The following is a 26,309-nucleotide window of genomic DNA, read 5'->3' as shown; positions in this document are numbered from 1 at the left end:
TTCATTGTTTTAGTTAAAGAAGGTGGCAACACTGCCAAGGTCTTAGAGGAGACACGCACATTCACACACAAGCTTACTGGGCATGAATGAAGCTCTTAGTGTCTGTGTGTTGCCTGCTAGTGTTTAGCTCAGTGTGTGTTTTTGCCAAAAACCAACACCAGCCAGTCTGCCCAGCCAATAAGTATTATGCCACACATCATTACATCTCACACACACAGACACACACACACACACACACGCACACACACACACACACGTAATGTACTGTATGTTGAGTCACTGCATGTGAATTTAATACACACCCATGTAAACTTGCATATAGTTATGTTTATACGAATAAACACACAAACTGTACACTCCCACTCCTCGTCAAAAGATCATTCTTTTATCCCTTGAGCGCGCGCGCACACACACACACACACACACACACACACATACACACACACTCCCTTGCATGCGCACTTAGAGGGAGGACGGCCACAAGGTTTGTTCTATTTAAACCTGTAAAACATAGTGTCATCATTTTTCTGACAGTCCTGCAGACAGAATTTATCTCATCATTAATTAACCATCATATTTCCAACACCGTGCAGCTTAATTAGCACAAGGTCATTGGGGAGGGCTTATTAAGTGGAACAAATTTGGGCAAGTGTAGGAGAGGAGGCAGAGGACGGAGGAGTAAAACGGAGAAGGTGGAGGGAGGGAGGGAGCGTGAGATGTGACGACAAAGAGATAGACAGAGAAGGGAGATGAAAGAAAGGGAGGAGGAAAGAATTGGAAAAAGAGAGGGAAGTATGTGCCTGAGTGTCTATGTGTGTATGAGTGGTTTGGTCCGACATGACAGCGCTGGCTCAATGATTGATAACTGCACCGGTTTTGAAAGCCCAGACCTGGAGACTAGGACGGTAGCTGAGGGAGAAAGAGAGACAGGGGGAGAGAAAGGGTGGGGAAGTGTGTGTGTGTGTAGGGGGGTATCTGAACCGGCAACTGGGGACCAGTGAGGAGGGGGAGGGGGGGTTGAGAGGCAATGGGGGTTGCTGGGGGGAGCCAATTGCAAACATATGCTGGCTGGCAGGCGGTGGAGAGATGGATTGCAGTGGGACAGTGTCAGAGAGGCAGTATCATCACCATCTCCACGGCCCTGTTCACCTGGTATTTTTAGAACACTGGGGAGATCTGTTAGTCAAAGGAAGAGAGGAGGAGGAGCAGGAGGAGGAGGAGGAGGAGGAGACCTGACTAGCCGTAGGTAACGCCAGGCTTCACTTAGCCAAACGCTCAAACGCCAAGTTATTTTGGGTGGGTATCTGTGAGGATAGAGTCCCACCGATTTGGGATTTGGGTTTTAAAAGTCTGAAAGTGCTGACGATTTTTAGTATCACTATTTCATGTTAGTTAATCTGCCTAAACTTTATTGATCCACATGAGATCTGTCCTCATTTGAACTTCCCTAAGTAGTACGGGGCAGTCAGCAGTCTTAGCCCAACACCCAGGTGCTACTTCCTAAAAAAAAACAAAAAAAAACTATGTATTTGAAAGTAAAGAAAAAAGGCACCGGTATAGCCTGGTTAGCCGAAAACATGGCTGTACAAAAAATATTCAGGTAGCCAGCCTATAGGCACTGCAGCGATCATAGCCAGATGAAGCTCTTCCTTTTGGTTTCAAACCTGAACATTTTCTTGTCAAATGGAGGCGACTTTCAGCTTACCATGCATGTTTTAAGGGTTGAAGAAAACCCACACAAGCACCGGCAGGCCATGTTAAAAACACAGTTTATTTCAAGCTGATTATTTTCAAATAAGGAAAACTATGTTTTGTCCATACCTTTTTTTTTTTTTTTTTTAAGTAATCCAAACACATTGTCTCATTACAATCAGTTCCCACTAATGAGTGTAGTAGGCAATGGTGGTCAACAAGGCTAATATTAGCTCCACACATCGTGGAGAGGAGGAAGAGGAATCCGAGGGGAGGATGGGTGAGATGACAGACTCCAACTATCTGACAGGTTCAGGGTGTGAGAGAGAGAGAGAGAGAGAGAGGGGGGGAGAGGGAGAGGGGGGAGAGAGGAATAGGGAGACGCGAAGAGAGAGAGAGAGAGAGAGAGAGATGAACTGTTATAAAGTGACACAACTGGGTCTTCGTCTCAGTCACACCACCACTCCTCACTGCAGGCACTGAGCGGAGATGAGGGCTTTTTGTCCTTTTGTCTGCCTGCATGTGTGTGCGCCATCGTTACTGTATACTTACGGGGACCACATGTCCTCGCAAGTTTGCATAAACCTAGCTGCGTGGCTTCCGATTGTAATAACGTGCAGTGATTTTTAAAAGATTTGTACTGTTGCGTTTTTGCATTACAGCTCAAAATTATAATGAGTAGTTGTCACTTTTGTTATCACCCACTTGTAATGTCACACTGAGCTGAATTATCCCTGTTCCTCAGAGCGTTGTCTTCTGAATATATAATCTCACTTATTTAGTTAATGGCTGTGTGCGGTCTGAGCCAGCCCAGTGGGAAAATGGTGGTGTAGTAAAGGGATTCCCACTAGTTTGAATTTATTGATTTTGATTGAGCGTTGCACATCAAGAGTGCCTTTTCCCGCTCATTCACAGGACAACAATACAATTATCTTGTCTGTAAAACAAAAAGAGCGTGAAACCATCAGTTTTGAACGTGTGGTGTTAATTACAGCAACAAATAGCTGCCCCTAAGGAGGAACGTGGAATGAATTGTACATCACTTCTTTAGAGTAAACGCACAAACACTTTCATATATGACTGAAACGGACTTCTATCACATTATGTTTGTACGTGAGTGGACATGTGTGTCAATGCTATTGGAAAATGAGTTCTCTGCCTTCTCGGTCACCTGAAGAAAATTCACACATTTCACCACATAGTTACATTTGTTTTCATATTTGTTGTAGTTTACCACGTAGACCTTGGTGTGCGTCTCAGTGTGTGTGTGTGTTCCCTGATGTTACGGCGGGTCCGCAGGCACCTAAACCAACACTTCAATAACAAGGAGTGGCTTGAGAGTGTGATTGACAGCAGTGACCTCGCCTCAATTGCTTGTAATTAGTTCTTTAAAAACAGGGCGCCAAAAGACAACTGACCTGTCTCGCATACCTGTTTTCATAGGTAATTGTTAAAACGCCTGCCATTTTCACGCTTGTAATAATAAACTCCTTGAACTAATATACTCATCACTCTTGAAACAGGAGTGCTGACAACCCAGAAGAAAGATATATTTGTTTAAGTAGGGGGGGAGGCATGATACAAGCAGCTGGAGAGAATGTTTTCAGTGTTTTGGAGATGTCTAATTGCTAAAATCTGCCCAGTTTTGCTGAGTGCAGTTGCTGTATTTTTTTTCTACAGAATTACTGTATGTCTGAGCCAAGTAAGCGGGTGCTAAAATCCCTCGGAAGAAAACAGAAAACCAGGTGAAAAAGCTTTAATACAGATCCAGAAATAGCTAGCATGATGCATGCAGCGCAGGTGTGATGACTCACAAAACGAAGACAGGGACAGTCAGAGCATCCGTTATTACATGCAGTGAGAAGATTGTAGAGGATGGCTGGTTTTGAGAGGAGATACTCCGTTTGGATTGAAAACTGCCAATAGTAAAAGAATGTAGATTATGTAAATGTTTTGTATCTTTATTTGTGTCTTTAAATGTGTCCATTTGTCGTTAATAGTCAGTGTTTGTTTCGAGAATTTTATTTTTGGCGTGGTAAAAAAAAAAAAAAAAAAGCTTGCAGTCAATTTACATCTAATCAGAATTGGACGACAATGACGCATCTTATTTTAAAATTGAAAAATCGGCCTGACACATCAGTAAACCAATATTGTAGTTTTACATAATGCACCACATTTATTTCTGTATGTTCACATGGCAGAATTGATATATACGTTGCTGCGGCCGCTCAGCCTGCTGTGCAAGGGCCCGAACTTGGCTGGGCAGGCATCTGACTTTGCAACGCCGGGCTCTGGGCTTGCAGCCGCGTCCCAGCATGCCGTGCAGCACGGCCATATTGCCCCAGCAGTGAGGGCTGGGACCATCCAGGCTTGACGGGTGGAGCAGGGGCGGAAGAGCCCTGCCTGGAACCAGCGTGGTGGCAATATGGACCACACGGAGCAGGCAGGGGTCAAGTCACACAAAAACCACGAGCCAGTGTGTGTGCAGGGCGTGCATGTATGTGTGATGGAGGACAAGAGAGAGAGTTAGCAGTGTGATAAGGAGATAAAGAGTAGATAAAGACATCCCCTAATTCATTAAAATAAATCCTTTGCCTTAATTATTGATAATGAATCTGCTCTTTAATCTTTCTCTTTCTTCCTCCCCTTATCTGCCTGTGTCAGCACTTTGTCTCTGTGGCTTGGTGTTGGGTGGTAAGGCCTAGTTTTCAGCCACCCAAGGGCAGCAGTCAATAACATCCCGTTCTGCTGGTACTGTAAGCAGGGATTTTATAAGCAGCACTGAACAGGCAGCAGGAAAATCTTAACTTCAAAGTAGCCAAGGACATTTGGAAAAAAAGCTCAAATCATTGTCAAATCAAACCCACTGCAGCATCATATCACTATAACACTGACCAACATACACCAATGATCAGTGCCATGGAGTAGTGCAACATCAGCAGACTGATTCTGTGTGCTTGCACTCATGAAGCTCCATTTCCCAGAGGTCTGTGCAGCTCACGTAGTCCCGACGTGGTACTGGCAAGGCCTCAGCGACCCCTAGCTCACCTTTGTGTTTGCCGGCTCCTTGTTTGAACAGGAGCCAGCGGACAGCGCCTCGCTGTTTACCCTACTCAATATTTCATGGAGAATGAACACTCCCAGAATGAGGGATTGTGTTAATATTGCTGTTAAAATTAAGCGATAATTAAAATTTGTTAGTTTAAAAGCCATTGCAGTCTATAAAAGTTTGATTACTGGAAAATTAGGTGCATTAAGTTTTTATGGGTTGGCCTGTGCTATCGCTTGGGAACGATTTTTATGCACTTGTCATGGGCATATGGTGCAGAATTGTGGGAGAGTGTTTGTGGGTAGGGGGGTGTTGAGGAAAAGCATGTTGGTTTTCTGAAAAGCTGACACACTTTAATGCTTAAATCTCTAACTCAGTGGTCTAACTCCTAAGTTAAAGCCATAGACTGTAAAATAATGGACTTAGCATTAGTGACGTCACCCATTAGCTTGTCGACTGCCATTTTGAAGCCAGAAGTGACCATATTTGGACAAGAGGGCGGAGCTGGGGAAGATGACGGCTTAGTGCAGAATCATGCTAAAGGGGGAAAGTCACCGATTTTTAACCGGTTGACGCAAGTCATCCGGCGGAGTCTTGCCGGCGGATAAGCGCGGACCTCCGGATACTGTCGCCTTTCATCTGTATGTACATCAGTACACCGAAAATCGGCAGACTTTACCTTAAGTTACCAGCTAGCGCAAGCTAGCTAGCTTGGTTGTCAAAATGTTACCGATCAAGACCATTTTAATGTACACAGTCCTATGGTTAGCATTGCTCAGCCTCTGTCATGATTGACAGGTTGGTGTGTAGCCACGCCCTAAAGCATGCCATGCTTATCGTCAATTTTACAATAAATAGGACCATAATTGACTAAATGAACATCATGCTGTATTGAAGAAGACTTGAAACTAGCGATTGAGACCATGAACTTGTTATGAAAACATTTACTTGGGGAACCAAAATCAAGTGAGAAGTAGGGTCATTTTCTCATAGACGTCTATGCAGTGGAACTTTTTTTTTTTTTTGGACCCAATGGAGTCGCCCCACTGCTGGAAATTAAATAGAATTCAGGTTTAAGGCACTTCCGCACTGGTCATGTAAGTCTATGCTACCAAAGAACTTCTAATATATCAAGAAGTTCCACTCCCTCGTTACTTCCGGCTTCTGAACTGGTTGCAGTTCCACCAGAGTTCCATATAGGGGGCGCTCACAGGCCAGTGCAGAATGAATGGGACTCTATGGAGCTATACCCCTCAAAACCCACTTTTCTCAGGATATAATTTTTTGTCTAGTAATTTGAATGTTCCATTCAAAAGGGGAGGCTAAGAAAATACACACTGCTGTGTGTTAGATTTTTTTAAAGTCGCTTTTTTGTTCTAAAAAGCCTTTTAAAATGTCAATGACGTCATACACATATACGGCCAGAGATACTGCTTTACGGAAAGCTCTGAGTCGCTTCCTTTGTTCTCTCGAGGCATCGACAACACAGCTGACAGGTAAGGCTCTCCCTGTTAATACACGTGCTAGAAAGAGGTTTGCTAATGTTTTAAAGACCACACCGAAATATTCACTCTGATATTCAGGCTCTGCTTCGGATGCCGTCAAGAGGGATCTCCGATCGTAATCACTCCTTCACTGACCAATCAGCATTCATTAGCAGAATGCTAGCGTGTTATGGGCTACAACGACTCACCCTGTAAGAAATCAAAAGGACATAAGTACTCATTCATTCAACTTTCGACCTATAACCCATGTTGAACTTGCAAAAACTACAATCAAATCTGAGGTTTCTCAACGACAATCAGGCGAAAGAGACAAATTTAGCCGTCTAGCTCCATAGAGTCCCATTCATTTTGCACTGGACCGCGATCACCCCCAGTGGAACTCTGGTGGAACTGCAACCAAAATCCGGTACAATGGGGCTGGATAGGGAGTGGAATGGCTTTCCGTAGACCGGCTTTGATGCTACTTAATGGTCATGTCGTTTGGCCAGTGATGTCACAACTCCTATCAACGTATTGTTGTTGGTCACTCTAACAGCCAGCTCCCTGTTACAGGTGCAGCGGGGTCCTATCACCTCCTATTACTAATAATAATGTTAGTTAGCTGTCGACAGCTCGTCCCAGAGTTGCACGCCACTCGTCATGTCAGAGCAACGTAACCTTGACTTGTGGAATAAATCTGCAGCAGCAGTTTGTCTTCTCATAAAAGCATCTACCTCATCTCGGTAGTGCAGCTCTAACAGTCGCTCCAGCTTTTTAAGTTTTTCTTTCCCCTAGAATGATGTCACCCACTGCTGAAACCCAAGTGACATTACTCAACCAGACAAGAACGGAGAATGTGCACAGTTCACCTTCATATTCATTTCACATCCTGTGGCACAAAACCAGGCAGTTATACAGTGACACAATTGTGCGGCTAACTGTTGACAGTGGTTGGACATTATGCACAGTGGGACTGTGGAAAAACTGGGCTGTTGCCAGCCTGTTTTTCTTTTCTATTGAAACATCAGACTGCCATGGCAGAAATGGATGTTGCCAGGCATCACTAATGAGCCAATTAATCAATGAATTAGCTGAGCAGCGATTAAATTAATGCGAGCTGGACAGGCAAGCAGCAGTCTTGGATATATCCTGGGGAAGGTGATTAACACACAAGTAGAACAGGCAGCGATCAACAAGGCCATTATTAAGTTGGACAACTTCCTGAACTTTTCTCTTTTAAGCTAAATATAGAACAGCTTAATTTGTTTTATTTTGTGTAGACCAGAGAAATATTATCCTATTTTCCCATGTGGCTACACTGTATTTCTAATATGCTGTGGACCTCAAGAGAGATTGAGATGTTTATTTTCAATTATTTCTGCCAGTCTTTAAGGACCATCTTCTGAAACAAATAGCACACATAACCAGTAAATATACACTTTCATACCATATCTTTTTTTTATTTCATAGATAAACAATATAACATTCTCACTCACTGTCCTGTCACCACATAAGTTTAAAAGATATTCATGGCCCAAACAAAACAAAGAAATCCACTGAAATTGATGACATCACATAGTGGAAAGCTTTCCTAGGGAGTGTGTAATAAAAGGGTTAAAACTTTTGCACTCTCACTCGTAAATCTTTTCTCTAATTTGGGATCATTTTGGTAAAATAAATGACTGTGAAATTGAACTATTCCTCATTTTACTGGGGTTCCCCTAGTGTCACCTCAAGGAAACCTGCTGGTTCTCCAAACTCACTGATATAAACCACTTCCTCTCATGGCTTATTGCAAAAATCAGCAGCTGTTGTACAGCAGGCATTTATGTATCCTCTGGTATCTGATGGGCAGAACAGCAGTTCCCAAAGAGTATTGGGGCCCATGCAGCGGATAGTCTTGAGCTGGCTGTAGGGGTCCTTTAGGGGCCTCCAAGGAGTCTCCAGCAAAATGACGAACAGTCTCTGTTCACAGCAGTAGAATTCACTGGAAATGACTCAATGAAAGAAATGATTATTGCAATTTTTGGTGTCACTTCTCCCACCATCCTATCTTCATGTACAGCTGAAATCGCACGATAATTCATCAATAAATTAACAATAGGAATGTTCCCTTATAGCCCAGTAGGATTAAAAGTTGCGGGGGGGTCCATGAGGCTTACCATCAGGTCTGTGTGTGTGTGTGTGTGTGTGTGTGTGTGTGTGTGTTTGTGTGTGTGTGTGTGTAGCTCCAAACAATGCAGAACTCATCATAATCAGCTCTGTGTGGGCCCAGCACTGTACCACATCACATCCCCCACCCACCCACACACACACACACACACACACACACACACACACACACACACACACACCCATACACAATGCTTGAGCCGAGACATTATAGAAAGGGGTGGGTTTGGGGGAGGGGGGGGGGTGCTCCCTTGATTATGTGACATCCTCCGGAAGAGCGCTGGAGTTGTTTCCTCCATTACTTAGAAAGGGGAAAAAAAGAGGCCTTTTCACTATTGAGACTGTCACTCTCAATTTGGACTAACGGTAAGCATGCACAAGGCCTCCTGGATATTTCCCCCCACCTGCTCTCACCCCACTCCCACAAAGCCACACCATCCCAACCTCTCCTCCCCCTGCAGCGGATCGCCGTGGTGACAGTTTGATTAGATCATCAATCGTGGCCGTTAACAGCGGTTTTCCTGAGCACCTGGACCGGCAGGTCACAGCTGGCTCTGAGCTACCGCTGTCCCCTGACCCAGAGCTGTGAGGTTGTGTTTGTAGAAGTATGCTTGCGGACATACAATTGCACATGCAGTCCAGTTGTTTTTGTATTTGCAAGACCAGCTCCTTCCAAGAGTGTATTTGTGCGTTGCATAGTCCTGTGTGTGGCACACATGGTGGTATTTTTGCGCCATGTCTACACATGTCCGTGTCTATGTACAAACACAGTTGTGTTTGTGCATTTGTAAGCGTGTGTGTGGTGTTGAAATGACCCGGGTGCAGCACCGAGCTTTATTTGAATGTCCACTGCTGTTTCAGTTCAATACAAATGAGAAATGCATTTCCTCAGGGGGCCTTTAGACCCACCTTGTTATTTTCTGATGCTTTTTTGTCTGACCCGGGAGGTCGAAACACTAATGAATGTTTTAATGCTTTACATAGGTTGTAAGGGACTACTTTCTAGCATAAGAGGGTGACGACAGGCGAAAACATAAATGTTTATGCATGCAAAGAAACTGCTAGAAGAATACAATTAGAGGAATTGAGTAATACAGTAGAAACAGAGGACACATCTGTATCTGTGCATTCTCTACCCGATACCTTCCCGAGTGTACTGTTCTGTGTTTGCAGATCCACAGATACCAGCGTGTAGCAGGCTATTCATCTGTACCACCACACACACACACACACACACACACACACACACACACACACACACACACACACACACACACACACACACACACACACACACACACACACACACACTCACTCTTTCCCAAAGCCACGACACTCCACAAACACACACACATACATAAATTCACCTGCTTCCCCGCGTTGTCTTCGGCATCTGTATCAGGTTCCTCGTTGTTGTGGTAAAGCAGTTAAATTTATGGGCTAACAATAATGGGACAAAGTGTGTGTCTCATTGCGATTCCTCAGGTATTCCATGATTAAATAAACGTCGCCGGTCTTTTCATAAAGCTTGTTTATGGCAGCGTGGCACCATATGCTACTGCTTCCACCCCACCCACCCATCTCTTCCTCTTTCCCTCTCTCTCTCTGTTTAATTCTCTCTCCTTCTCTCTTTGTCTCTCTCTCTCTCTCTCTCCGTTTCTCTCTGTGCTTCATACACTGCCCTACACCGCCTCAACCAGATGCAGGCTAGCCATTATTCTGTGGCGGAGTCGTGGTGGAGAAGCTAAAGTTGTTGAATTAACATGTAGAAGCCATTACGGAGTGATGATGATATCCATCTGCGCCGCTCATAGGTGCTACTTAGTAAATTGTCCGCGCTGTAATGGCACAAACAGTAACAATATGATTCTGTTTTATCAACCCTATGGTCTGTTCCCATCTTTTCTGTTAAGTAGATGCTCATGTGCGGACTTATTTGCTAGATGCTGTTGAGTATTTGGTTCGTCGCAGCTCTGTGTGGGTCTACCCTGTTGGTCAGAGCAGAGTCGTGGAAATGTATTTTATTAATCCAGGCTTCAAAGTGTAGTTATGAACCATTAGAAATGCTTAAGATTGTCCCACTTGTCATATTATTAGATTTTTATTGATTAGAAACCCTCCTGTCATCTTGTCTTGTTGCACTTTTGTTGTGCTGATTGACAAAACACACAATATTTTCATGTATAATTTATCAGCCTTTTACTTAAAACACAATGCTCATTCACATCAAACTAAACATACAAAATATTGTGATAAAAGCAATCAAAATTAACAGTCATAATTGAAATGCTTGTCTTAGTAGCTTAAGACAACTCAAGTGAAATGTAGCAGATCATTCAATAACATTTTCAAATACAGAGTGTGAAGACTTTGAAGTTAGCATGTCAATTGTGTAGAATTGTGCATAGGTGAAACACACACGAACCCTGATGCGTCTATGTTGTCTTTCTCTGAAGAGTCCGTGAAACTCGGGTCCTCTGTGGTCGGGTAGTTTTGACTACACAAACGCAGGCAAAGCAGCAAAAGTTGGGACTGGTAATTAATTCTCCAAAGTAGTTTACAACTGTGTGTGTTTGTGTCAGTGGATGGGGAAAAAACCCCAAAAGAGGCTACAAAGCAAAGTCAGAAAAGCAATTAACTTCTCCAGCCAGGACATGGCTGTAAACACGCGTGATTGTTCACTATATTGTCTTGTGTGGCTCCTGGAGTTGCGTCGTGGTAGAAGGCCAGACACCGAGAGACTGAGTTTGTGTTCTATGGACTTTTGTTGTGATTATTAATGGCCATTTCACATTAACCTCGTCGTGCTAATATGCTCGACAATGGCCCAAATCACCTGAGCGATGAGGACGATGAAGGCGGCCCCCACGTCCAGCCAACACTGCAGCAGCTACCCTACTATCCCCCCCCACCCCCCACCCAATGACCAAGATTAATGAAACCTCCGCCGTTTTTAATTAGCACGGCCGCAGTCATCAATTACGTCTGCCCCACCCCAAATACAAATATTGTTATATTTGGGGAGAATCTTGATTTATTTCGTTGTGGTGGCCGAAGGAGTGAGATGAATGGCCTCCCATCATGGTCATTTGCAGGGATGAGGAGGAGGAGAAGGGAGAGTGGGGTGGGTTGGGTAATAAGATCAGTAGGACGGAAGAGCGGGGGGGGGGGTCGCACATGCAGTACAGTAGAGGACATGGACAGGGCCAGCCAGGGAAAGCCAACTCTGCAGGGACAGGCCAGTCTGGTTCTCAGTGTCCCTGTGCAGGGATCTGACTCCAACTGACCAGGAACTTAATTAGACTTTCCTTGAACCCGTGAGCTGCACTGATACCAGTTTTCTCCGGCCAATATAGCTGGAGATTGTATTGTTGGTCTCCTACAAAACCTTTGCAAGGACAAGTGCATCGCCTTTCTTTATTTGATTTTCCCTCTTCAACATCTCCTAAGCTATAATAAATCATTATTAAACCATCAGATGCACTTTGCTGTAGAAAGCTATGGAAAACATTATGTAAATCGGTCAAATATTCTTCTCAATTGCTATCACAGTGGATTTCTGCATAGTGATGTGGAAATCTGTTTAGCTGGAGCGCCACCTTTTACAGTGAAAAAGAGTCTATACATAATGAGACGGCATGTCACATTTAAGCCCTATATGACAGCTGCAATGGTAAATGTTTTCTCTGTTACTTTACTCTTTCGCTTTCTGGAGGCCCTTTTCACACGTCCTTCCAACTATTTGTATTGGTCCAGCACACTTTTATTTTTGCGTGATGCTTCTTCTCCAAGTTTTTTTTATTAAGTTCCAACACTGATTCTGCCCCTTTAAAAACACTCATATTGCTCTCTTCACATTTTGCCAATTGCTTTTTCCTGGCGGCATGTACCCTATTCGGTCTTTGCTGCTATATTTGTCAACAGTTTTTTAATCAGATTGTAGCTTTTTTTATTTGTTTCTGATGTCATCATACCAAGTATTGAATGTACGTATTTGTTAGCATTAAAAGTCCCAAAGGGGCATCTCTTGTTTCTGTTATCGTTTCTGTTACTTGAACACAGAGAATTAGCGTGTCAGAACTAACATTTGACTCTTATGTCAAATGTTTACAACAGCATTGGCAGGCAAGACGGGGTTGCCGGCCCAATCTTTGCCATGGACATAACACCTTTCCTGAGGGCTTAACAACTAAGCAAGGGCTCAGGATAAATGTTGAAAATAAGACTTAACATTAGCAAAGTACCATGCTACAACTTAATGTGTTCGTCCTTGTGAAAAGAAATGGGACCTGTGCCAGACGCTTCTTTCTCTACTGCTTTTCTAAGTCCACAAGACTGAGATTCAGAGGTTTGTCTGTCGTTAGTGAATGCAAACTGGACCCATTGTTCTGATACGATGTGACACAGATAGAAAGAGAAACACTGCAGACGCACTATTTGTATTGTATCTCAGCCCTTTTCCACTTTTTTTTCCCCCTGTTCTTTAAGGGCTTCATGTCTCTGCTGGATCTTGCTCAAGCCAAGTCTAGACTTTCTTTCCTTTATATTAGCATTCTTATATAAATTGAGTTATAAAGAAAAATAAACTTGTCTCTAAATCACTTATTCAAAAAAGAAAAGAAAAAACTATAATAGCAGACTGGTTCATAAAGGATTAGCCTTGTGCAGCTTCTTTCTGCAGTTCTTCACATTTGTTAATATCTGACTAGGCGGTGTCGTAATGATAATGCAAGTACGCTGCTTTATGACTTGAAGATGTGCACGGCTCTTTTCTGTGGTGTGGGAGGTTGGGTGTTTGCGCTGCGGTGAGCCACCAGCTATTTCCCTTGTGCTGGCCACACACACACACACACACACACACACACACACACACACACACACCAACACACACACACAGTTTTATACCCTTACAGCCACGGCCATCGCCTGCCCACTGACTCCAGAGAGAAGGGTGGGAAACATCTTGAATATTTTATGAAGCTTGAGAACCCCACCTCTGTCTTCCCCATCCAGCAAACCACCGCCGCTGTGTCCAGCAGTACACACACACACACACACACACACACACACACACACACACACACACACACACACACAACACACCCACACACGTACCCACAAACACACACACCAGCAGAAAACAGAAATAATGTTTTAAATGCAATCATTGTCAGGCCCAAACAATGTCATTTATCAAGGGAGCATTTGGGACTGTATAATAAGTTTCACATTATTAATACAATTTTTCATCCTCTGTCAAGCCTATCTGATTTATGGCACGCGTATGATCTAAGGTGATCATTGAATTACAATTCCAGTAATAAGAGAGAGAATGGACCTGGTCTTTTACTTCTGCCCAGTGGAGCGCGCACACACGCGCACACACACACACACACACACACACACACACACACACACACACACACACACACACAATTCTGGATAAACAGCCTCTAGTTGCAACATACAGCAGTCACACACAACATGCAACAATAGTCACAACCACTCTATCTGTGTTCTAACTTTTACCAGTGATACCACGGAGCAAATTTGCTAAGTATTTGTATGAAACCAATATGCCTGCTTCCTAATTTCAGTGAGAGGAAGGGGAGGGGAAAAAAAAACAAATGAACCTCGGCCCCCGTTAATTAGATAAGGGACAAAGCTCATTATTTTAAAATGATATTGAGGCCGAGAGAGTAAATATGAGTGGCCTGTTAGGGGCTCGGTAATGGGACGGGAATGCGCGTCGTTACAGGGCCGAGTGATTTACAGCTAGGTGCTCTCTGATGTATAGACTGTACCTTTTATTAAGTGGCTGTCGTTACGGTCACTGGCTCAGTCATTTCCCTTTGTGTCTAATCAAAATCCATATCCAGACACCCCACTATCCAGACCCAGCCGCTCCAGATGGGAAAAGAAATTACGGGAACGTTGGCGTTCCCTTTGCGCGGCCACCTTCTCTAACCCCCTCACATGCAGGAAAAGCTACCAGAGATGCTTATGGTGCAGATATTATAATCCAACAGCAACAACAAATAAGCAAATAGAAATGTGAAATTGTTTTGAGGTAATTGGATAACAAAGACAGACTCCCGTCATAACATTTGGATCCAGTTTGAACAAGTATTTGCACTATTAGCAGTCTTGCTTTCCCTTTATCAGATTAGCTTGTTGTTGAGGGCCCGGTGATCGGCGCCATACATCATCCTGTTTGATTTCTGTTTCGAGCGAATTTGGGGAAGCTGCTAATTGGATTGCGGGAGTCTAGCCCCGGTTAAAGATGGTAAACAGCAGAGCAGACTTGTCCCCCAACTCTGAGCCCCAGAGGCTTCGAAAACGCCAGCTCTCCTCAGGATCGCCACAATTTATGAGACATTTTCTCTGTATTCTTAAAAGATAATTAGGTTTATCACCCATTTCTTTTCCCTCTCAACCCCCCTTCCTTTCCTTTTGTGTACCTGAGAGCACACAATCGCAGCATAAAAACATAAATATTTCTGCAGCACAGCAGCGCTGGCAGGTGAGCCTAATGAAATTCTAGGAGTGTAATTTGATTTACGAGGTGCTAATGCGGCCTGATATTAGAGAGAAAAAGCTCTGATATGGCTGCCTTGTGCTGTATTTAAGGCCTATCAGAAGCCTGATAAAGAGCATCCTGTCCTCAGCACTGCGGCTGAGTTATTGTTGCAGATATTCATATTGATAGTAATTCTTCCCGACGCAATTTAGTGCCGGCAATATATAAATATGGAGATAATAGTTAATTTTGGTGGCTGCTCAGATTGCGATGCTTTAAATTTAAGACTTCAAGACAAAAAAAACTTTGAGCTGTGAAGCATCTGGACACTTTTTTAAAGTGCTGTTTAAAGGATGGTTGGGGGGGGTTGGAAGAGGCCTTTGACCGAACCATGTCACACAAATCAGATTTCCAGTGCTTTTCAGCCGCTGCTAATTTCAGCACGAAGCTTTTTGGAGCTCTTGATTTGCGGTTTTTCAGTCGAAACATTTTGATTTATAGTCTGATATGCGTAAAACCTATTAAGCTTTTAAATTAACTGAGTCTGCTGGAAACACGACATCAAACCAGTCTGCACATACACTCCGAGAAAGAGATCATTCCAGGGTGTTTTGTTCAGAATCGTGTTTCATTCTCTTGCAAAAAAAGACTTCTTGTAATTTAACGTTGCGTGTGTGTGTGTGTGTGTGTGTGTGAGAGGCAGAGTGTGTGTGGGGCAGAGTGTGCACAAGTCTATCTGTGTGTGCGCACACTACCCAGGCTCAAATGTAGGCCTGTGTGTGTGTTTCAAAGTGTGTTGGGGACTACTGAGCTATGGCTCATAATAAAAACAGGCAATAACAGGGCCACCACAGAGGGATCTGGCCTTTGTGCCTCCCCCCCTGCTCCCCTCTCCCCTCCACGCCACCTCCTCCTCCTCTTGGCCTCTCCCCACCCCCTAAGTTATGGGCTGAATAACAGCGCAACAATATTAAGATAACATTTCCTGATTGTTTGTCAGGCAGGAGGCTCCTTCACCCCGCTTTCATCACGTCCACCGTGTTCATTAAATTGACAATTTGTATTTGCCCTACAGCGGGATAAACAGCAGCTTATCTGATGGGCCTGGTCTTTTATTATTTATTTCATTATCCTTTTTTCCTTTTCTTTTTCTCCCTCCCTCCCTTTTTCTCTCTCCCGGGATTGAAGGTAAACATAAATCAGCAGCAGCATCTCTGTTGTGTGCTGTTGTTTATATTGCAGTCATATGCAGCAGCGGCCCTCTCAGAGGAGGTTCACCTGCGATACTCTGCAGACACGTGTGGCCTCTTCACGGAGGTTTTAGTTGGTGTTTTGTGTGACATGCTGGTTGCACGCTCCTGCAGGTCTCGGTGTGATTTGACTCCATAGATATTTCACTTTAAAATGCCCTGCTGTTGGGATAACTCTTGGACTTGTTCCCTGAGAGATTCCGCTCTTCTTCCTACAGCGGAGTTTGCTCAGTTGTTGTATCTGCCAGAGAGGGCTGTCTTGTGTCCACTTGAATGGTAAACTAGCACCATCCAGGAATCTGATTTGTGTACCCGCAGACCACATTGACTACAGCACTTTCTAAAGCAGTGGTTCTCAACCTTTTTGGAACCAGCGACCCCCTATTCATTATCCAGGTCCCTTACCACTTCCATCAAAGAAGATGTAGGCTAATTGCCCTGAATATAAATGATTAGGTCCTATTAATGTTATGATAATTATTATTGTTGATATAAGTCCTATTATTGTTACTATTGTTATCCAAAATCATCAAAAGATCATATTGAATGAAAAATGTTCGACAGCTAAGTTCATAGACTAATTAAAGATAAATGATGTTAACGTTTAATATAGAATATAAAGTTCAAGACAAGACCAATTCATAACGCTGCCGTACGGAGTTTATATAAGCTGATACTCTGACGTCCCGTTCTCGTGAAGGCAGCACGGAGCTGCACCACACAAAGCCTAAAGATACACTACACTACCCCAAAAAAAAGCACCTCAACGCCCCCCCTTTCCACAACATTGCTTCCAGCCCCCCACACGCCCCGGTCATTCTCTGAACGCCCCCTGGGGGGCTGTACCACCCCCCGTTGAGAAACACTGTTCTAAAGCATTTCTCCTGAGCACCGTGAGCGAGGATGTTGCCCGGTTCAATACCTTAGCCCGGGAACAAGCCTGTCGTCGGTCGACATTGTGCAGGCAAACGAAAAATAACGAAGCCAGCGTTCTTACTTAGGAAACACTTGTCCCAGAAATTAAATCTTTTCCTCATTTTTCACCCAACAACCCCCCCTCTAATCAGGTTTCAATTGACTGCCATTGAAGGAAGAGTCTCTCCTCAGACACATGTATAGGTCCGAACCCAGTCAGACACCATTTAAGGCTTACTCAGTCTTCCTCCCAATATCTTGGAGAGCTCAAGGCCAAATGATTTAATCTTCATTCAGCTAATTTAGTCTGGATTTAAGCTGCTGGGTTGTCGAAGTGCAGAGTGATGGAGTCTGAAAACAGGATGAGAGGGGAAAAGGGAGAGGAGGGAAAAAAAACGGAAGGAAGGAGGGAGGGGAAACAGAGAGTGAGAGAGATAAAGAGAGAGCGATGGAGGGAGAAAGTGAGGGATGAGGGAGGGAGGGGGGGCTGAAGATGATGATCCATCCTGACCCTAGTGAATGCTGTCATGTTCCTCCCTCTAGGTAATCTCTCTCACTCACTCGCTATTTTGCATGTGAAAATGCTCTCCTGACAGTTGCATATCAGATAAATTTTCTCCCTTTTTTTTTTTTTACCCCCCCTCTCTCCTTCCCTTCACCAAATAAACAACAGTCTTCACTTTGAAGTTGTCTGTTTGTGTCAGTTTGGCTTGAGGCGAGAGTTTTCTTCTCTCTCTTTTTTCTTTTTTTTTTTTTTTTCTCTTTCTTTCTGTCTTTGTGTTGCAGCGTGAGAGCATTGGCGGCTTATTTCCTCTCACCAACCGGCCAACACAACACGAGAAAACCAGGGTAGGAATCCTAAGCCGTCCAAAAAGGCCAGCACAATAAAATAAAAAAATTAAAAATCCAATCAATTAAAAAAAAAAACATGCTAATTGATTAGTGTGATGCTCCACAGCAGTCAGGAGAAACAGGGTTGGTCAGTTCAGCCCTAAGCTACGACAACGTCAGTGATTGTGATCAGAAGAAACAGTTGAATCCTTTTTTCAATCTATTTTTGCTCTTTATCATACAAAACTGGCCTCTTTTTAACACACTGTTTTTTGAATCCAGAACACATGGTTACAGTTTACACTTAACACACACTCTGCAAGATCCCCCTCAACAAGCCCCACCTCACCACTTGGGGGCGATAGTGAGTGTGTTTTCTTTTTTATTTTTTTCAACCCCTGTTAGAGGTACAGGAACTGCTCCTGAGGGATTTATATCACAATTAAGGCCAGTGTGGCCTGTGATGTTCTGACAGTAGCCCTATATGCCCTGAACTGATGACAGGATCACACCACAGTATAGATATGGTAATGAGTGACACTATAGACACAGTAGCATGCGGCTTTCTGAACGTACAGGCAAGAGGCCCACCTGGGTCTGTGAATAAATCGGCGCGGGGGTGTCAATCATGGCGCCTTGCTTCGTGATCAGAAGGAGAAAGAAAGGGCAGAGATGGAGAGATGCAGGAGAAAGGAAAGCAGAGATGTAATGAATGGAAGTAGAACTTGTTCACAGTTTACTGTATTTCCACTGTGGCTTCTGCTAAGCAGAGCTTGACAGTTACAGTATGTGAAAAAGGCAAGCAGCAGTCAATGCTAAATAATGTATGATTATAAACTATGAATGATTTCTACTTTTTGTTTTGCTCTCTTTTTTTGTATATTTTGATGTATATTTTTTGCTTTAATATTTTTTGAGAAAATTCTGCACAATGACCATAACACAAGCAATAATTTCTTTAGAAAAATACGTTTCGGTCTCAGACCTTCATCAGGTAAAAAAGGTCTGAGACCGAAATGTTGTATTTTTCTAAACACATTATTGCTTGCGTTATGGTTGTGGGATTTTCTCTAAAAATGTTGAGCTGCTACTTTTGATCATATCCTACACACCTGCCCGACAAAAGAGGTGTGCAAAAAAGCTTTCCTACGTTGCTTTAATATTTAAAACAGTTATCTTTTGACTCTGGTTTGGTCTTTCCAGTGTGTAGTAATTTATCACTTGCAAAGTGTTCATTTACATATTAGACCTGAAAAGCTTTGAGCATTCAAAAAAAGCGTCTAATCTGTACATAAATACAATACAAAGGGTACCCGCACATTGCAATGTTTCAACTCAACACAACTTCGTCCTCAGGCAAATGCCCAATGTGAAGGAAATAAGAGATCTGTGTCATAAAACTGTGCAGTCACAGCATCTCAAAATCATACTTCATGTTAATGTAGTTAATTTATTTCGTGATTAGGCACACATGGGTGTAATTAAGTTAACGTAACATCAGCTGTCATTTAGTCATATTTATTATATTATTTGTCCTTCATATGGGTTTTCGTGCCTGAGGAAGACCGGTGTCGAGTCAAAACAATGATCCCAGTGTGCAAGTGCCTTTCTATTGTAGTCTTTTGTCCAGCACCTCTCCCACTGAAGACGTGCACGCAACCAGCCAATTATAATAAATTATAATAAGGTACATGCCAATGCATCTATTTTTATAATCACACAAGGAATTAGTGGTCACTGTACAGTACAGGCCGAAAGTTTGGACACACCTTCTCATTCAATGCGTTTCCTTTTATTTTCATGACTATTTACATTGTAGATTCTCACTGAAGGCATCAAAACTATGAATGAACACATATGGAATTATGTACTTCACAGAAAAGTGTGAAATAACTGAAAACATGTCTTATATTTTAGATTCCTCAAAGTAGCCACCCTTTGCTTTTTTTATTAATAAGGGAAAAAATTCCACTAATTAACCCTGACAAGGCACACCTGTGAAGTGAAAACCATTTCAGGTGACTACCTCATGAAGCTCATTGAGAGAACACCAGGGGTTTGCAGTGCTATCAAAAAAAAGCAAAGGGTGGCTACTTTGAAGAATCTAAAATATAAGACATGTTTTCAGTTATTTCACACTTTTTGTATAAGTAAAAAAAAAAAAAAAAAAAAATAAAAATAAAGAAAACTCATTGAATGAGAAGGTGTGTCCAAACTTTTGGCCTGTACTGTATATCACCGTAATGTGGGATGTGAATGTGCTCTAAACCTCCAAATGTATGGCCTGTCTTTAATCATCCGATATCTGAGGAATGCTTTCAGGGAATTGCTTCAAATTTGGCAGAAACGTCCACTTGGACTCAAGGATGAACTGATTTTGATTTTGAATTTGGTGGTCAAAGGTTAAGGTCATTGTGACCTCACAAAACCCGTTTCTGACCATAACTTGAGAATTCATACCCTCACCATGGTCAGGTATGTTCGGAGCCCTGCAGGTGTTCTGGAGTAGCCTGGTTGACACCAGACCCTTCTCAGTTGTAACTGATCTGGGAAAGGTTCATTGACAGTTCATTTCCAAAGGGGCGTCACCAACGGACGCCGCTCGAATGCCTCTGGGCGCATTGGATAGTCCTTCAACCAATCAGACCAACGATCAGGGTGATGCTGCACTTCGGTAGCCGTCGTGTTGAATGTAAACAAAAAGCTGCTCGCCGTCGCTGCGCTATCGTTGTTGCATAAAGCCCGCCTCAGCGGTTGTGATTGGTGTAAAGTCCTCCTCAGCGGTTGTGATTGGTGTAAAGTCCTCCTCAGCGGTTGTGATTGGTGTAAAGTCCTCCTCAGCAGTTGTGATTGGTGTAAAGTCCGCCTCAGCGGTTGTGATTGGTTGTGATCAATTTTGGGGACATTGGAAATGGGTTTGAATGGGCTCTTGGCCAGACTGACTTGCATAGCAAATCTCAAATTTGCCGGAAGTTCGTCAGGGTTTACCCAGGCTAGTCCTGGAGGGAAAACTAATTCATAAATTCATGGGCACACATTTTAAAAATTCTCAAATTACATAAATGTCTAATGATGAAGTGACAACATTTTATACCTTTTATAAAAAAGAAAAAGTTCAAAGGTCAACTTCATCATAATATTCTGCAAAAAGGCTTTTCTGGCCATTTTTTAACATCATAACTCAGGAACATAAGGGGAGATTGTGACTATATTTCACATTTGGTCGTTATTCTTTATTTTATAAAGGACAACATACATTAATTAACATTTCTGTAAATGTGCCAGTGTTAGCCAGCTGGCTAACTTTCAACTGTAGTTCTTTGGCCAGACAATTTTAGACCAGAGCAACAGGAAACAGCAAGACATTAGTACAGGCTAAACTATACAGACAGAAGTCAACAAGACACCATACAGACAGCTAGAGCAACAAATAAGCTTTCTCAGTAAGCCATGCAGAGCTACAGGAAGCAGCCACCTTTAATCGGCGGTAATTGTATAGATCTCCTGTTCTGCCTGGTTAAAGATGTATGTAAAACATCCATGTTTTAGAATTTGTAGCTTCTTTGCAGCAAAATCCATGTGTATCCATGTGTAGGCCCCAGTTTTATTGACAGAAAGGTAGTTAGGTATCTGACTGCTTTTTGTTTCTTTCAGTGAACTTACAAAGTCATAGACATACAGCAAAAAAAGAACAACAAAGTATTTATATATCACTATAGCACAAATTTGCCTCAAGGGGCTTCGCAATCCGTACAGCAAATGGCATCCACTATCTTTAGACCCTCGACTCGGATGAGGAACAACTGCCAGGCTTTGATCTTGTACTTCATCCTTCTCTCTGCAACGATCTACCAATCAGCCACAGCTCCTTGAAGAGAAGTTGAGAAGGGTTATCCAAGACAACTTTGATTTTGTCCCGAATCCTCAGATTTTTTGCTCAGATCAGATTTTTTTGCTGGGCTGTTCACATTATCTTTTAAAATGTGGCCTGTATCAGATTCCAGTGTGAACTGTTTGCGGTTTCGAACTGACCCGCATGCGCAAAAGAACAATGACATCAGACGCAGCGTGCTGTTGACTAACGTCAGGGAGGTTATGGAGGAAGTAAGCGTTTTCGCTTTTATTTCAAAGTGTTTGTGTAATGGCAGCCGTAACATTAATGAGCAGGTGCTGAGGAGGAGACGAATGAAGAGAAAGAGAGCTTTATCCTTCTAGTTTTGATTGAATTGAAGTATCTCGCCATACACTAATTAGCTCTAACACCTCACTCTCCCTCCATTGACTTGCTCCATCACTGTTCTGTTGGGGATATCAAGCATTAACTTGAATGGCTGCGATTGCTCTCGGGGCCTGTGGCGCCTCCGGAATGCCTGGTGGAAGATAGAGGCCACTGTCTAGTTCCAACCTAGCTGGCCTTCCTTAACAGCTTGTTGCGACTGCTGACCTCCAAGCCTTCATGCCACCAACCCAGAACACCGCTGTGAAGAACAGTGCACTGGCTACCACAGATTGATAGATCATCTGCAACATCAGTTGCACGACACTGAAGGATCTGAGTTTCCTCAGAAAGAACAGTCCGCTCTGTCTCTTCCTGAATGAGGGGCATGAGTGTTGTCAGTCCAGGCTAGTTTTTTTTTATTGATTTGGACCCTAAGGTACTTGTATGAGTCCACCTTCTTTACTTCTTTTCCCTGGATGACAGCTAGGACAGGGGGCGTCCTGTTCCTCTGGTCGTCCACCACAATCTCATTGGTTTTGCTGCTAGTGAGCTCAAGGTGTGATGAAACCCTCGATCAGTCATCTGTACTCCTCTGTAAAAAATAAATAAATAAAAAAGATTAAGACACCATGTTTCTCACTGGAAATTATTCACTGGAATCATATACAGTGGGGCAAAAAAGTATTTAGTCAGCCACCAATTGTGCAAGTTCTCCCACTTAAAAAGATGAGAGAGGCCTATAATTTTCATCATAGGTACACTTCAACGATGAGAGACAAAATGAGAAAAAAATCCAGAAAATCACATTGTAGGATTTTTAATGAATTTATTTGCAAATTATGGAGGAAAATAAGTATTTGGTCAATAACAAAAGTTCATCTCAATACTTTGTTATATACCCTTTGTTGGCAATGACAGAGGTCAAACGTTTTCTGTAAGTCTTCACAAGGTTTTCACACACTGTTGCTGGTATTTTGGCCCATTCCTCCATGCAGATCTCCTCTATAGCAGTGATGTTTTGGGGCTGTCGCTGGGCAACACGGACTTTCAACTCCCTCCAAAGATTTTCTATGGGGTTGAGATCTGGAGACTGGCTAGGCCACTCCAGGACCTTGAAATGCTTCTTACGAAACCACTCCTTTGTTGCCCGTGCGGTGTGTTTGGGATCATTGTCATGCTGAAAGACCCAGCCATGTTTCATCTTCAATGCCATGCTGATGGAAGGAGGTTTTCACTCAAAATCTCTCGATACATGGCCCCATTCATTCTTTCCTTTACACGGATCACTCGTCCTGGTCCCTTTGCAGAAAAACAGCCCCAAAGCATGATGTTTCCACCCCATGCTTCACAGTAGGTATGGTGTTCTTTGGATGCAACTCAGCATTCTTTCTCCTCCAAACACCGACGAGTTGAGTTTTTACCAAAGATTTCTATTTTGGTTTCATCTGACCATATGACATTCTCCCAATCCTCTTCTGGATCATCCAAATGCTCTCTAGCAAACTTCAGACGGGCCTGGACATGTACTGGCTTAAGCAGGGGGACACGTCTGGCACTGCAGGATTTGAGTCCCTGGCGGCATAGTGTGTTACTGATGGTAGCCTTTGTTACTTTGGTCCCAGCTCTCTGCAGGTCATTCACTAGGTCCCCCCGTGTGGTTCTGGGATTTTTCCTCACCGTTCTTCTGATCATTTTGACCCCACGGGGTGAGATCTTGCGTGGAGCCCCAGATCGAGGGAGATTATCAGTGGTCTTGTATGTCTTCCATTTTCTAATAATTGCTCCCACAGTTGATTTCTTCACACTAAGCTGCTTACCTATTGCAGATTCAGTCTTCCCAGCGTGGTGCAGGTCTACAATTTTGTTTCTGGTGTCCTTTGACAGCTCTTTGGTCTTGGCCATAGTGGAGTTTGGAGTGTGACTGTTTGAGGTTGTGGACAGGTGTCTTTTATACTGATAACAAGTTCAAACAAGTGCCATTAATACAGGTAATGAGTGGAGGACAGAGGAGCCTCTTAAAGAAGAAGTTACAGGTCTGTGAGAGCCAGAAATCTTGCTTGTTTGTAGGTGACGAAATACTTATTTTACCGAGGAATTTACCAATTAATTCATTAAAAATCCTACAATGTGATTTTCTGGATTTGTTTTTCTCATTTTGTCTCTCATAGTTGAAGTGTACCTATGATGCAAATTACAGGCCTCTCTCATCTTTTTAAGTGGGAGAACTTGCACAATTGGTGGCTGACTAAATACTTTTTTGCCCCACTGTATGTCATATAGTAATAACTTCCATTTTGCCAAAAAATACACTTTATACCTTTTATTTGATTCCTTCAAAGTCTGCACTACATATATGGACAGACATGGATGTAAACTGCAACTTGACTAGTTGACAGAGGCATAACAATATAAATAGAGATCCTACACCTGATGATACTGTATGTTTAAAGAATCTTTTACTATAAAATATAATGTATGTTTTTTAGGAGTGTGGTACACATTTGTACATTTGTACGTTTGAAAGCTTTAAAAAAAAAGGAAAGTTTTAGAACTTTCTCGTGCTGTGTGGAATCTGAAACAGATTGCTTTGACAACATTTCTGAATCCATTGTGGTTGTTTTGTTTTAAATTCAATGTCGTCAGATACGTATCTTAAATTGGCAGACCTCTCTCTCTCTGTCTCACTTTCCCTGTCTCCCTCTTTTATACACATGCATTCACGAATCCACTCAAGCTCTCTCTCTCTTTCCCTCTATCGGTCTTCCCTCTCCCTCCTACCTTTGGTGTGTTTTGCATGGAGCTTGGCTGTTTAGAGGCAGTATGCATATGTATGTATGGGCGAGACGGTGGATCGTGACGGGATCTGACATGCGGGGACAAGATCAAAGCGCTCCATCTGATCCCATAAAAACAGACGCAAGCCCTCCTCTGATCCATACAAAACCCCCGCTGATAGTCAACTCTGCCAGCCCTGACTCCTCCATCTTCTCTCCTCTCCTCCTGCCTTCATTTTTCTCTCTCTCGTTTTTCCCTCCATCCCAGTATGCAGCGTGCCCACGTCAAGGCCCGCCTGCCTGACTTTGCGATTACGCCCTGTGATAAACAATGGCCCGTTTAGCTCATAAAGCAGGAGTGTTGTGCATAATGCTTACAATAAAAGATAGCATCTCTTCACTCATCTTATTTACCTCTCCCACGGTGGCATGCGCGGCGGGCTGTTCTATAAATACCACAGGGAGGAAGGAAATGGAAGGAAATACAGATGCATGCATACATCTGTTGGTCAAATAAAGTCTCTGCCAAGTCAGTTGATGAAAAGGAGAGGAGAACAGGACTGTTTAGATTTGCGTTTGAGCTTAGAGTCAGGTGATAAAGGCGGCATTTTGAAGCTGCTCCATCCTTCCTTGTAAGTGAGTTTAAAATGTCCTCTCAACTGGCGTAGGATGACACCCATATCACATTTAGATTCATCTTTATGGAACATATAGATTGATATGGAAGCCAGAACCCGTTTTCCTCTCTTTCTCTTCCTCTCCCCATCTTTAATTCCCTCCTTTCTCTCTTTTCCCTCCCTCCCTCTCGTTCTCCTATGCCCCCCTTCTTCCAGTAAGGAAGATGTATGAGTTTGAATTATTGATTCAGACACATGCTACATGCTGCTTGGAGTCATTATTTGTTCAGGTGAGTGTCATGCTGCTCGCTATGAAACAGATACCACGGGGATTAAGCGACACAATCAGGACTTAAAGACAGCTGCCCTCCCTAAAATAACACGGCCCTCGCTGCAAGACAAATGCTCCCCAAAACCTGACTTCATTTGTTTATGAGTCACACATTAGTCATCCTGTTACAGAGCGGGGGTAAAGATTAATTCGAGCCCAGTCTTTGTCTATTGTTTTCACTTCTGTGTGTTTCTTAAAGTCTAATAACACAGCAGATGAATATAGGTGCAAACATCCTACACATTGTAAAAAATAAACTTCAAAACGCACAGCTTTTGTTGGGTGGTAGGTGTCTGTGTGGAGAAAAGACGGATGTCCAGAATCAAGAAAGAACACCATGCATATACAGTAGTCACATTTTAGTTTTTTCTTCAGAGAGGCTTTTGGCACCATATAACAGAACGACACACACCACACACGATAAATCAGGCTTTTGCATTTTTTTTTTTTTTGGA

The 26,309-nt window shown here is 43.1% G+C and overlaps 1 protein-coding gene across 2 annotated transcripts in view; it reads left to right on the top strand.

Moving 5' to 3' along the window:
* The window catches only part of znf407 (zinc finger protein 407), a 156,690-nt gene that overhangs the window by 70,553 nt on the left and 59,828 nt on the right, over positions 1 to 26,309 (top strand). The gene's annotated exons all lie outside the window — the stretch shown is intronic.

This window comes from Perca fluviatilis, chromosome 7 (genome assembly GCF_010015445.1).
Source record: "Perca fluviatilis chromosome 7, GENO_Pfluv_1.0, whole genome shotgun sequence".
Lineage (NCBI taxonomy): Eukaryota > Metazoa > Chordata > Actinopteri > Perciformes > Percidae > Perca > Perca fluviatilis.
Note: the sequence above shows the minus strand (reverse complement) of the source record. Positions and strands in the feature narration are given on the sequence as shown.